Genomic DNA, 11182 nt, shown 5'->3' on the forward strand with positions numbered 1-11182 from the left:
GATACGTTTCCTGTTCCTGTGAGAGCCGTACTCCAGGGATATTTCAGGAAGGGCTTTATTAATTCATGCGCTGTCCGGCTGTGTTTGAAAACTGCTTTAATGATTTTGCTGATGATTCAGAGACGCTGTGAGATGTTCATCTGTCGTGTGGAGGAATGAGAAAGCTCTGCCTCACAGGCACTTCATTTATAAAGTCATTTGGAAATATAGACACAAAGATATATACGACTTTAAAAAAAGATTGTATTGTTTTTATTTATTATTTATAATAATGATAATGTAGTTAATAATTCATAATAATAATTTAATTTAATTAATAATAAAAAGATGATGATGATGATGATACAGTTAACTAAGATTAATACAACCTTATTTTAAATAATAATAATAATAATACAATTAACCAAGATTAATACAATATTATTTTAAAGTATTAACAATAATAATAATAATAATAATAATAAAACAATATTAATTCAGCCTTATTTAAAAATATAATAATTATTATTATTCTTAGTAACAATTTAAAATACGTTTGTATTAGCCATGCATAATAATAATAATAATAATAATAATAATAATGCAATTAACCAAGATTAATACAACCTTATTTTAAAGTATTATTATTATTATTATTATTATTTACCAAAATAATAAAGGCTGTAAAAATAATACAAATGGTCCATGATACCTAATGCATTAATGAATGGTGGCATTTCTTGCACTAAAAACAGTAGTCATTTAATTTTGCGTTACCATTTTCCCCTTACATTACTCTTATAATTAAGCACTTTTTTTTCCTATTGTACCTTTAAGATTCCTATATGCAAATCTCCTCTGTTGTGAACAGGTAGTCAGGGTTTTCCTCAATATCTGTTGATATATAAAGTCTAGTGCTGTGTATGTTGGTCTAATTATCAAAATAACAAGCAAAATATGACCCGTTTAAAGAACTGTAAACTATATGAATATTTTTTATAAGGGAAGTAATTCTAGCACAGCTGTAAATCTACAAGCACTTCGAAATGTTCCTGATTCAGTCAGACTTTCTCCAGATTGACCTGTTGAAGATTGAAGCGTCCGACTCAGATCAAGAGTTTGGCACATTTATTCTTGAGAGAGAGAAACATCAGTCACACAGTAGTCATTTGATCAGTGAAAAGAATAATAAAATAATAGTAACCCAGAAAGCATGAGTCTGAAGTAGGGTTGTGACGGTGAGGAAATTTTCCCACTGGTTAATCCTAGTCTGAAGCTGTAGTGAATCTGTCCCGTGAGGAAGCTGTTCCTCCAAACCCTGGACTGTGATTCTGTCAGACAGAAGAGCTGATGTGGAACACAAACCTTCAGAGGAAATGCTTAAAAGATCGGCCTGGAGGAAGAGAAGAGCAGCTCATTATGAAGTGTGAATCTCTGTGTGTGTGTGTGTGTGTGTGTGTGTGTGTGTGTGTGTGTTTTCTCTTTAGGGGACTTACTGCTTTATTTGTTCTTATCCAGAATGCCTGTCGAGTCAAACCCCCTCCTTCTGGAATACAGATCAGATAGAAACCAACCAGTTAACCAGTTAACCCGTCCCATCTGTCAGCCAGTGTGCACTCATTAGTATTCATCAGTTTGTAAAGTGTGGTTCTAGTACAGACAGACACAATATCAACATAAAACAATTTTCATTCAGAAAATGCTAGTACATCTCATAATTAATTATTAAGAAACCGCAAGTAACACACTGAATTAAATGTGAAATTTTTCAAGTAGAAAGACTGAAATAGTATTTTCTTGTAAAAACACTATTGTAATCTTTGTTTTATTTACAACTTTTGAAAAAATGATTTTTGCACAGTGCACATTTATATTTAATATTAATGTTTATTTATGTTTTAATTTATTGTTGAAACTTTTCAGAATATTATTTAATTATTTTGCATGGAATAATATAATGTGTAGTTCATTTAAAGAAATGTATCTAATGTGATTAAGAAAAATAGATGAAAAGATATATAAGACTTTAAAAAAAGGTTGTATTAATTTTGGTTTATTATTATTATTATTGTTGTTAATTTAAAACAAGGTTGTATTAAAATTGGTTAATAATAATAATAATAATAATAATGATAAAATAATTAACCAATATTAATACAACCTTATTTTAAATTAATAACGATAATAATAATATTGGTAACAACTTTTAATTTTCCTGCTGTTCTGTATGATTTGTAATGTATTTTCAGGACTGTTGTGCTCCGTAAAATCTACTACACTATAAAAAGTTATAAATAAAACAAAGATTATTGAAGTATTATTGGAAAATATTATTCATTCCACTTCAAAATTGCCAACTGTAATTATTTATGAAATTTACTTGCAGTTTCTGAGTGAAATCGGTTTCAAAAATGTTAAAAAATTTTAATTTGTACATGGTTTAGATGTTGTCGATGTATTGATATTGTTCATTTCAGTGTCTTTATTAGCTTAAATCTCTCACAAATAAAAAAAAACAAAAAAAAAACATTGTTTTGTTTCAGAGATACAGCTGATGGAAAGCTGAGAGGAACAGCCATAGATTAATCTTAATTGAGGTTATTATACAGATTCTGCATTTGTTCTCATTAATTCTGCATCTGCTGATGAGTGCAAAAGGGAATCCTGGGAATCATTGACCCACTGAACTGTTTTTGACAGCATGTTTAAAATCAGAGCTGGGCTTCAGACGTCAGCGATGGGAATGAATCTGACAGCGGTGGACGGTCAAAGCGTAGCTCTCCACTCACCCGTGATTTATCTGCTTCACCTGTCAGATTCACATCACGCAAGCACCCGCAGGAAAACATGCCGCAATGCAAAAAATGCTCCTAAAAATAGGTGCAAATATGCAAAATATTTATATTAAAATAAGTAGATCAGCCAACATACTTAAAGGAACAGCGCCTGAAAATCGGCTTATTGGAAGCTACCTAGCTGGGGACTATTTTCAGGCGCTGCGTAATATCATTGCGCCTGCTGCACACATGGTACGGCAGCAAAGTTCCTTGATTATTACGCCGGAATGAGAGTATAGTTCCTAGCCATATCGGTCTAGAAAATCACAATTGCATAGATGCAAAGAGTATTTTCAACTGTTCCTCGTTGGTTTACATTTCAACTGTACTTCTGCACTACTGTTTTTTTACATTTCAACTGCACTATTGCACTACTCGTTTACATTTTAACTGGATTCTTGCACTACTTGTTTACATTTCCATTGCACTACTTGTACATAAGGTCACCGCAAGCCAGAGTTGTGCAACCTCTGGATACCTCACCTCAGCTGCTATGCCATTGTATCATATTGTATCATTTTATCACATTGTCCTGTTGTTGTATATATTTATTTTTATTAGATCCTGCACTTTTAAATTAATACTGTTCCAATACCTTTTGATGTTATGTGTGAATAACACCAAGGATTGCTACTTAATTTCGTTGTACTCTGTGCAATGACAATAAAGGAATCTAATCTAATCTAATATATTATGCAAAATATAATTTCTCACTTTTTAATAATAATAATTTAAAATTTAACCAATATTAATAAACCCTATTTTGAAGTGTTATTATTATTAATATTTATAATAATAATAACAGCAGTACTTTAAAATAAGGTTATATTAATTTTGATTAATTTAATTGTTTGCTTAATTTTTTGTTAAATTCTACATATACTAATACATTTCTAACAATTAAACAAATGTAAAACCTATATTTATGAATTAACATTAGCATCATTAGTTGTAAGTAGGAAAACATCTTCAAGAAAATCATGTTGCAATGCAAAAAAAAAAAAAGAAAGTCCTAAAAATACAGTGGGTTTCATTTACTTTACACAAAATATAAATTCTCATTTCTTAACAATAATAATAAAATGAAATAATAATAATAAAATGAAACCAATAATAAAATGAAATCATAATAATAATAATTTTAAATAAGGTTGTGTTAATCTTAATTTTTTTTTAAAGTTTTGTTTAGAATTAGTTAATTTCTTCATATACATTTCTGACAATAAAACAAATATGAAGCCTGTTTTTATAAATTAACATTAGTCAAAATAATGCCGTAAAAGTGTTCAAGATATCTAAAATGCATTAATGAATGTTGACTTATAGCTAGCATTTCTTGCACCAATTTAGTTTTGCTTTTCCATTTACTCCATTTTTTTTCTACTGTACCTTTAAGTTTCCTATATGTAAATGACCTCTGTTGTCAGTTTTAGTTCATGGAAACAGCATCAGAAATGTCATGCTGCCATGCAAAAAATAGGTGTAGTTTTTTATGTAAAATGTAATAACTTGTTTTATTTTTAATTTAAAAACAGCAACTCTTCAAGCATATCTTGAATGCAATGTAAGTCGCTTTGCATGAAAGTATCTGCAAAAAGCATAAATGTAAAATATAATGTAAAATGAAATGTGACCCAGACGTGTTTTCGTCAGATTGACCCCGTCAGAAACACACCGATGAGAAAGAGATGCAGGTCGTTCCAGTTACATCTCTGCTGGGACAAACTCACTGGCCTGTTTTGTGAGCGCAGACACACACACACACACACACACACACACACACACACACACACACTCACGCTCAATTTCACGTGTAATAAACATACGTGCAGACTCTCTCTCTCTCTCACACACACACACACACACTCTGTACTGTAAGTGTTCTCCAGCCTCCTGCACAGGTCAGAGATCTATATTAGACTGACTGATCCAGATTCATTAATGATAGCAGGTATTTCTAGAAGCAGAGAGTCTATAGAGCTGTAAGTGCTGATGGATCTGTCTGATCGTTCATAGAAATTAATAATTGTATTCATCGATGACACATTAAATTGATCAAAAGTGACAGTAAAGACATTTATAATGTTAAAATATATTTCTATTTCAAATAAATGCTGTTCTTTTAAACTTTCTATTCATCTGTGAATCCTGAAAAAATGCATCACAGTTTCCACAAAAATATTGTGCAGCACAACTGTTTTCATCATTGATAATAATCAGAAATGTTTCTTGAGCAGCAAATCAGCATATTAGAATGATTTCTGAAGATCATGTGACACTGAAGACTGGAGTAATGATGCTGAAAATACAGCTGCGCATCACAGAAATAAATTACAGTTTAACAGATATTCACATAGAAAACAGCTAGTTTAAATTGTAGTACTGTTCCACATGTTTTACTGGTTTTACTGTATTTAACAAATAAATGCATCCTTGGTGAGCAGAAGAGGCTTCTTACAACAACATTAAAACTTTGACTTTGAAATTGGCCACTTTAAGTAAAAGTATTTTAATTTAGATTTTATTTTATTTTATTCATTGTTTTATTTTATTTTAAATCATATTTTATTTATTAAGTAAAATTTACAGCAGGTTTGAATTGTTAGTTTTATGTTTTTTATTTTATTTATTATTAATTAAAATTCACAGCAGGTTTGAATTGTAAGCTTTGTTTTTTATTTTGTATTTTTTGATATATTATTAAGTAAAATTCACATCAGGTTTGGATTGCTTATTTATTTTTTATTTTATGTAAAATTCGCAGCAGATTTGAATTGTTAGCTTTATGTTTTTTATTTAATTTCATTTTAATTCACAGCAGGTTTAAATTGTAAGTTTTGTTTTTTTAATGTATTAGTAAAATTCACATCAGGTTTGTCTTGTTTGTTTATTATTATTTTTTTATTTCATGTAAAAATTGCAGCAGATTTGAACTGTAAGCTAAGTAAATGTATGTTTTACTGAGGTGACTGATTTCCATCATGGTGTAAATGAAGTGTTTCCACCGCTGGTTAAAGTGAGTGAGTTAGAGGGTTAGAAAGGTTATCAGAACCTGCTAGAGAACAAAGCGAGAGAAAGAGAGATGAAATAATCTGCTCTCGTTGAGGAGACGAGACTGAAAATCCTCTTTGTCCTCTTCCACATGCTCAGAGTTTTCAGCGGAGCAGGCGCCTCGATTCCAAACCCTCGTTATGAAATTCCTCTTATTTGAGTGTCGTACACAAAATATCATCAGAGCGTTACATCACAGCACTGGATTACACTCAGCTTCAGCTTCTGCTGCCGCTGCGCAGGGACTTACAGCTTCAGTTCAGACACAAATTCATATTCTGCCATTTCCATTTGTTCAAAACCTCGATGAGTTTGTGTCTTTTTTGTATCGTGACTGATTGTGGCAACTTTGGATATGCAGACGTGCAAATGCAGTTTACTATGATAGTTTCAACTTAATGAAAAATGACCAAAATATTAATGATATCTTTGGAACTGGGAATTAAATATTGGCATCAATCAGTATTTGAAATTTCATTGGCCAATATTAGGTTTTTGGTTTTGGATACTTGTTTACAGCTTTATTTTTCATTTATTATTTTAGTTTAGTTTTTTGATTTATGTTTTTCATTGAATTTAAATTGTTTATATTTTATTTTTATTATTTATATATTATGTTTAATTTTAATTAATCAAACTTATTTTTATTTATTTAAATTCATTTTTAAAGTTTAATTTACTTTAATTTAGATTTATTTGTTTTATTTTATTTTTATTTTATTTTAATAGTTTATTTTAGTTTAGTTAATTAGTTTATTTGAATTAATAAATTTTTTTTTGCATTATTACTGCTTTGGCAAAATACTTTTTATTTTATTTTACATTATATTATTAATTTATTTTTTATAATTTAGTATTCTGTTAGCCTAAAAAGGATTCACAAAAAATTTACAATTTACACTTGATATTTAATAATTGAATAATTCATATTTTAAACATTTTTAATAGATTTTTTTGTATATTTTAGATTTTTATATTTTATTTATGAATTCGGTATTCTGTTAGCCTAAACAGGATTCACAAAAATTGTATGAATTGTACATATGCATGTAGCTACACTTTAGAAACTTGTCCATCCATTTGTATTATATGTATCAGAGTTTATCCAAACTCATATTTGTGTTTTCTAGAACTACATATGATTACCTGCAAACACTAATGAGATCACACTGTGAGTTCTCACTGCTTTTGACTGTCATTTATAATTTACAGCGTAACGGTGACTAACACGCTCCATCCTTCACAAAGCACTTGAACAGAAGATCTGTGACATTTCCCTCACTTTACTACAGCCTCTCATTTACAGAGCGCTGCAAGGATGAGGAGGATGAAGAGTGCTTTCAATAATTCATTAGCTGCTGTAAATACTCTCTCTCTCTCTCTCTCTCTCTCTCTTTCTCTATCTCTCTCTCTCTCTCTCTCTCTCTCTCTATGTCTCTTTCTCTCTCTCTCTCTGAAGTGCTCACTAACACAGATTTAGACAGATTTGTGAACAATATTTGAGAGAAATAGGCCTTTTGTGTACATAGAAAAAGTCTTAGATCTTTGAGTTCAGCTCATGAAAAATGGGGGCAAAAACAAAAGTGTTGCGTTTATAATTTTGTTCAGTGTAGTTTTTGTTTAGAGCTGGGCTTTGAGTTTGAGTTTAGTGCTTGAGCTTTTTTTATTTATTTGATATCAGTTTTTACAGCGTTTTATCTGAATCTGAGTAATAATTAACATTTTGAATTGGAATTTATTTTTAATATTTTCTGCTTTCACTTTAATTTTAGTTAAGTTTTTTTAAATTTTGTTGTGTTTTTGTCATTTTTTTAAAATATAGTTTTTATTCATTTTTAATTATTATAGTACTTCAGCTTAAACTAAACAAAGATGAGAAATGTTGCCTTGACAAATAAAAGTGAAATAAAAGTTTTTTTATATTTATTATTTTATATTTATATTATAATATATTTTTATTTTTATTTATATTATATTTATATCATATAAATATGTATAATATAATATTTATTTAAATTATATCTTTTATTATTTATATTTATTTTTTATGTTTTAGTTTTAGTAAATAATAATTAATGAATAAGCTTAGGTCAGTTGTTTAATTGGAGCAGCTGCTGTTATCAGTTTAATAATAACAATAAACCTATAATTACATTAAATTTGATATGTTGACATTAATAGAATTATCAAGGTGTAAATTATCAAATTGATAATTTACAGTACGGGATAAAAAAGTGCACCCGTCTGAGTCCAACATGATGCCATCAATATTTTTGGTTTTTCTTGTAAGAGAAAAACGTTGCACTTGAAATGTGTTAATGTGCTGGAAGTTTACAGCATGTTGTCAGCTTTAAATAGCACACTTAAAAGGTGGTTTAAGAGCTAATAGATGTGAGTTTTTAAACTTCTTGTTAAAACTTTCTTTAAAAAATTGCAGAAGGAGAATCGTGGAAAGATGACAGAAATGGTGCAGATCTCAGATGGTTTGTTGGTCGAATGAAGATGAAATGTTGTGATGTTGTGAGTGACACACACACACACACTCACTCACACACACACACACACACACACACACACTCACTCACTCACTCACTCACTCACTCACACTCACACGCACACACACGCTCACGCACACTCACACACGCACACACACTCATGCACACACGCGCACACGCACACACACACACACACACTCACACACACGCACTCACGCACACTCACACACACACACACACATATACACATATATATATATATTATTTAAAAAATAATTTTAAATAATGTAATGTATATACTAAGTAATACAATAATATATAAAGAATTTATATTTATATCATTTTATAAATTATATCATTTATCATTAATATTACTATTAATATTAATTATTAACAAGGTGCATTCTGAACTGATAAGGGTCTTTTCTGTTTTGTAACACTGAGCTCTTAAACTATATATTAACTTATATAATATTCTATTAACGGTAATATTACTATTAATATTAATTATTCAACTGTAAATATTTAATAGATAATTAATTATTACAATTAATATTTATTTTTAAATCATATCGATAATTGCCTATATGTTTGTGTATATATAAGTATTAAAAAAATTAAAAGTTTTACTCACTGCCTGAGGTTCCAGCTCATGACTGGAATCTTTTATCGCTGAGACCGCTCCATCTTTCAATATCAAACGATGTGCAAATCCAGCGTCGAACTGGGCCTTGTTTCTAAAACATCCGTCACTGAAATGACGTCATGAAGGGCCATACTTGAAAAAAACGTTCCGAAACTTATATGAACCCAGAAAGAGTGCATTTGGCACAGAAATACTCCGTCATACGTCCAACTTGTTTTTTGAAACTTTGGCCATGTTTGAGAGAATCCAACTCTTAAACCGTGTAAATAACTCCGAATGCATGAAATAGCATTAGACCCCTTTAAGAAGATCTGTTATCATTGTGTAAGCTCGTGTTTCTATCATATTTTATCCAGTATACTGTATGTGAATGTGAATGACCCTTGTGCAGTCTGGAGTCGGTTTTCTCAGATGGGTAATGAAATGAGGGCTGACCTCTGACCCCTGCAGCTGTAGTAAACGCTGCCATCGGCTCCTCTCCTCTTCTGCTGTCAGTCAGTCAGCGATTAGAAATCACACTGAGTTTCACTTTCAGACGGCAGATTAGATCTCATGTTAGACACACAACTCACTCCTGCATTATACATCACATCAGGCCATTCAAATCCTCAATTATTCACATGCAGTTGATTCAGATTTGATACTTTAAAGGGGTCACTGGGGCTAGTTGTCACAGTCAAGTCAATTTCTGTATAGACAAGTTATCAAAAATGTTGCATTGTCCATCTCTCTATCTATCTATCTATCTATCTATAGATAGATATATCTATCTATTATTTATTTAGATTATTTAGATTATTAAATTAAATTGGGATTATTATTATAATAAATATTTATATTTATATTATAAATATTAGATTATTATATGTTCATTATTTAGATTTTTATATATGATATAAATTATTGTTTATCATTAATATTACTATTAATATGGCTGATTTATAATATAGTATTAATATTACCACCATTACTATTAATGTTTTAAATTGTAATTATTCAATAGGTGATTAATATTTAATTTTAAATTCTTGAACATTTCCACAAGTGCTAACCAAAACTAAAATCATAAAAAAGTTTCCTTTACTTGAAAATATAAGAAACCCTTAAACTTATTTTATTTCATTTCTCATTTTCATTTAGTTGAACTTGATGCACTAAAATAATGAAAACTAAATTGCTACAATTTAACTAATATTAAAATATATTACATAAGATATATTAATACATATCTAAAAATATATATAAAATAGTATCTCAATGATACAAAAAGTATATATACTGTATATAAAATGTATATATATATATAACTATTACATGAGGTGTATTCTGAACCAATACAGATATATTTGATTTATAATATACTTTCAATATAATCACAGTTACTAATAATATTAATTTATTCGATTTTAATTATTTAAAAGGTCATTATTCAAATGTAATTTTAAATAATATTGATAATTACAGTTTGTAATAATATATATTCGTGCATGTCAGGTTTGTGTGGATCAGTGGATGAATCTGTTGTGGCTGAACTCACACCGAACCTGTGGGTTTGTTGTGTTGTTTGTGAGCATCAGCTGCTCCCTCTGCTGGTCACACGGGCCGAAGGGCCGCCCGTTACCATGGAAACAGATGTGTCAAAGCATGAGTGTGCATGAATCAGACTCCAGACGGGCCGAGCGTCTCCTAAAATCAGCCGTTTAACGGCATGTTTTGACTTGGACTCAGCAGCGGGACGCTCCCGTGTGTGAGTGGCCATTAAAAATACATGCAGGAGTTTTCTCAGTATGAGTGATTCAATGGTTTACAGACAATAGCATTTCCCCTCATGGAAAATAATCTACTGTAGCTGCTCATTCAAAATGCATGAGAGACTCGCAGCGAGAGGAAGAGTAGGTCAGCTGCGTTTCCTCCACATCCACACACCTGTTTGCTCACGATCGCTTTACTGCGACCTGCTCTCTGATGGGTTCGATTCTCAAGAGATAATTCAGTCAGAAATGAAAATGATCATTATTTATTCACCCTCATGTTGCTCCAAACCTGAATGACTTTCTTCATACAGATCTGAGATATGCCATATCAAGCTGGCTTTGCATTTCCACAGCTTTTTAATATTAATATAAAGAATAATGAGAAGTAAATAATGAGTAATAAAAACAATCATTAAATTA

General features: G+C 30.2%; 1 protein-coding gene across 8 annotated transcripts in view; it reads left to right on the forward strand.

The window, feature by feature from the left end:
• Nucleotides 1-11182, forward strand: part of LOC107676421 (calcium-activated potassium channel subunit alpha-1-like) — an 80269-nt gene that overhangs the window by 28364 nt on the left and 40723 nt on the right. The gene's annotated exons all lie outside the window — the stretch shown is intronic.

The sequence above is a fragment of the Sinocyclocheilus anshuiensis genome, unplaced genomic scaffold, assembly GCF_001515605.1.
Source record: "Sinocyclocheilus anshuiensis isolate Anshui unplaced genomic scaffold, SAMN03320099.WGS_v1.1 scaffold2270, whole genome shotgun sequence".
Lineage (NCBI taxonomy): Eukaryota > Metazoa > Chordata > Actinopteri > Cypriniformes > Cyprinidae > Sinocyclocheilus > Sinocyclocheilus anshuiensis.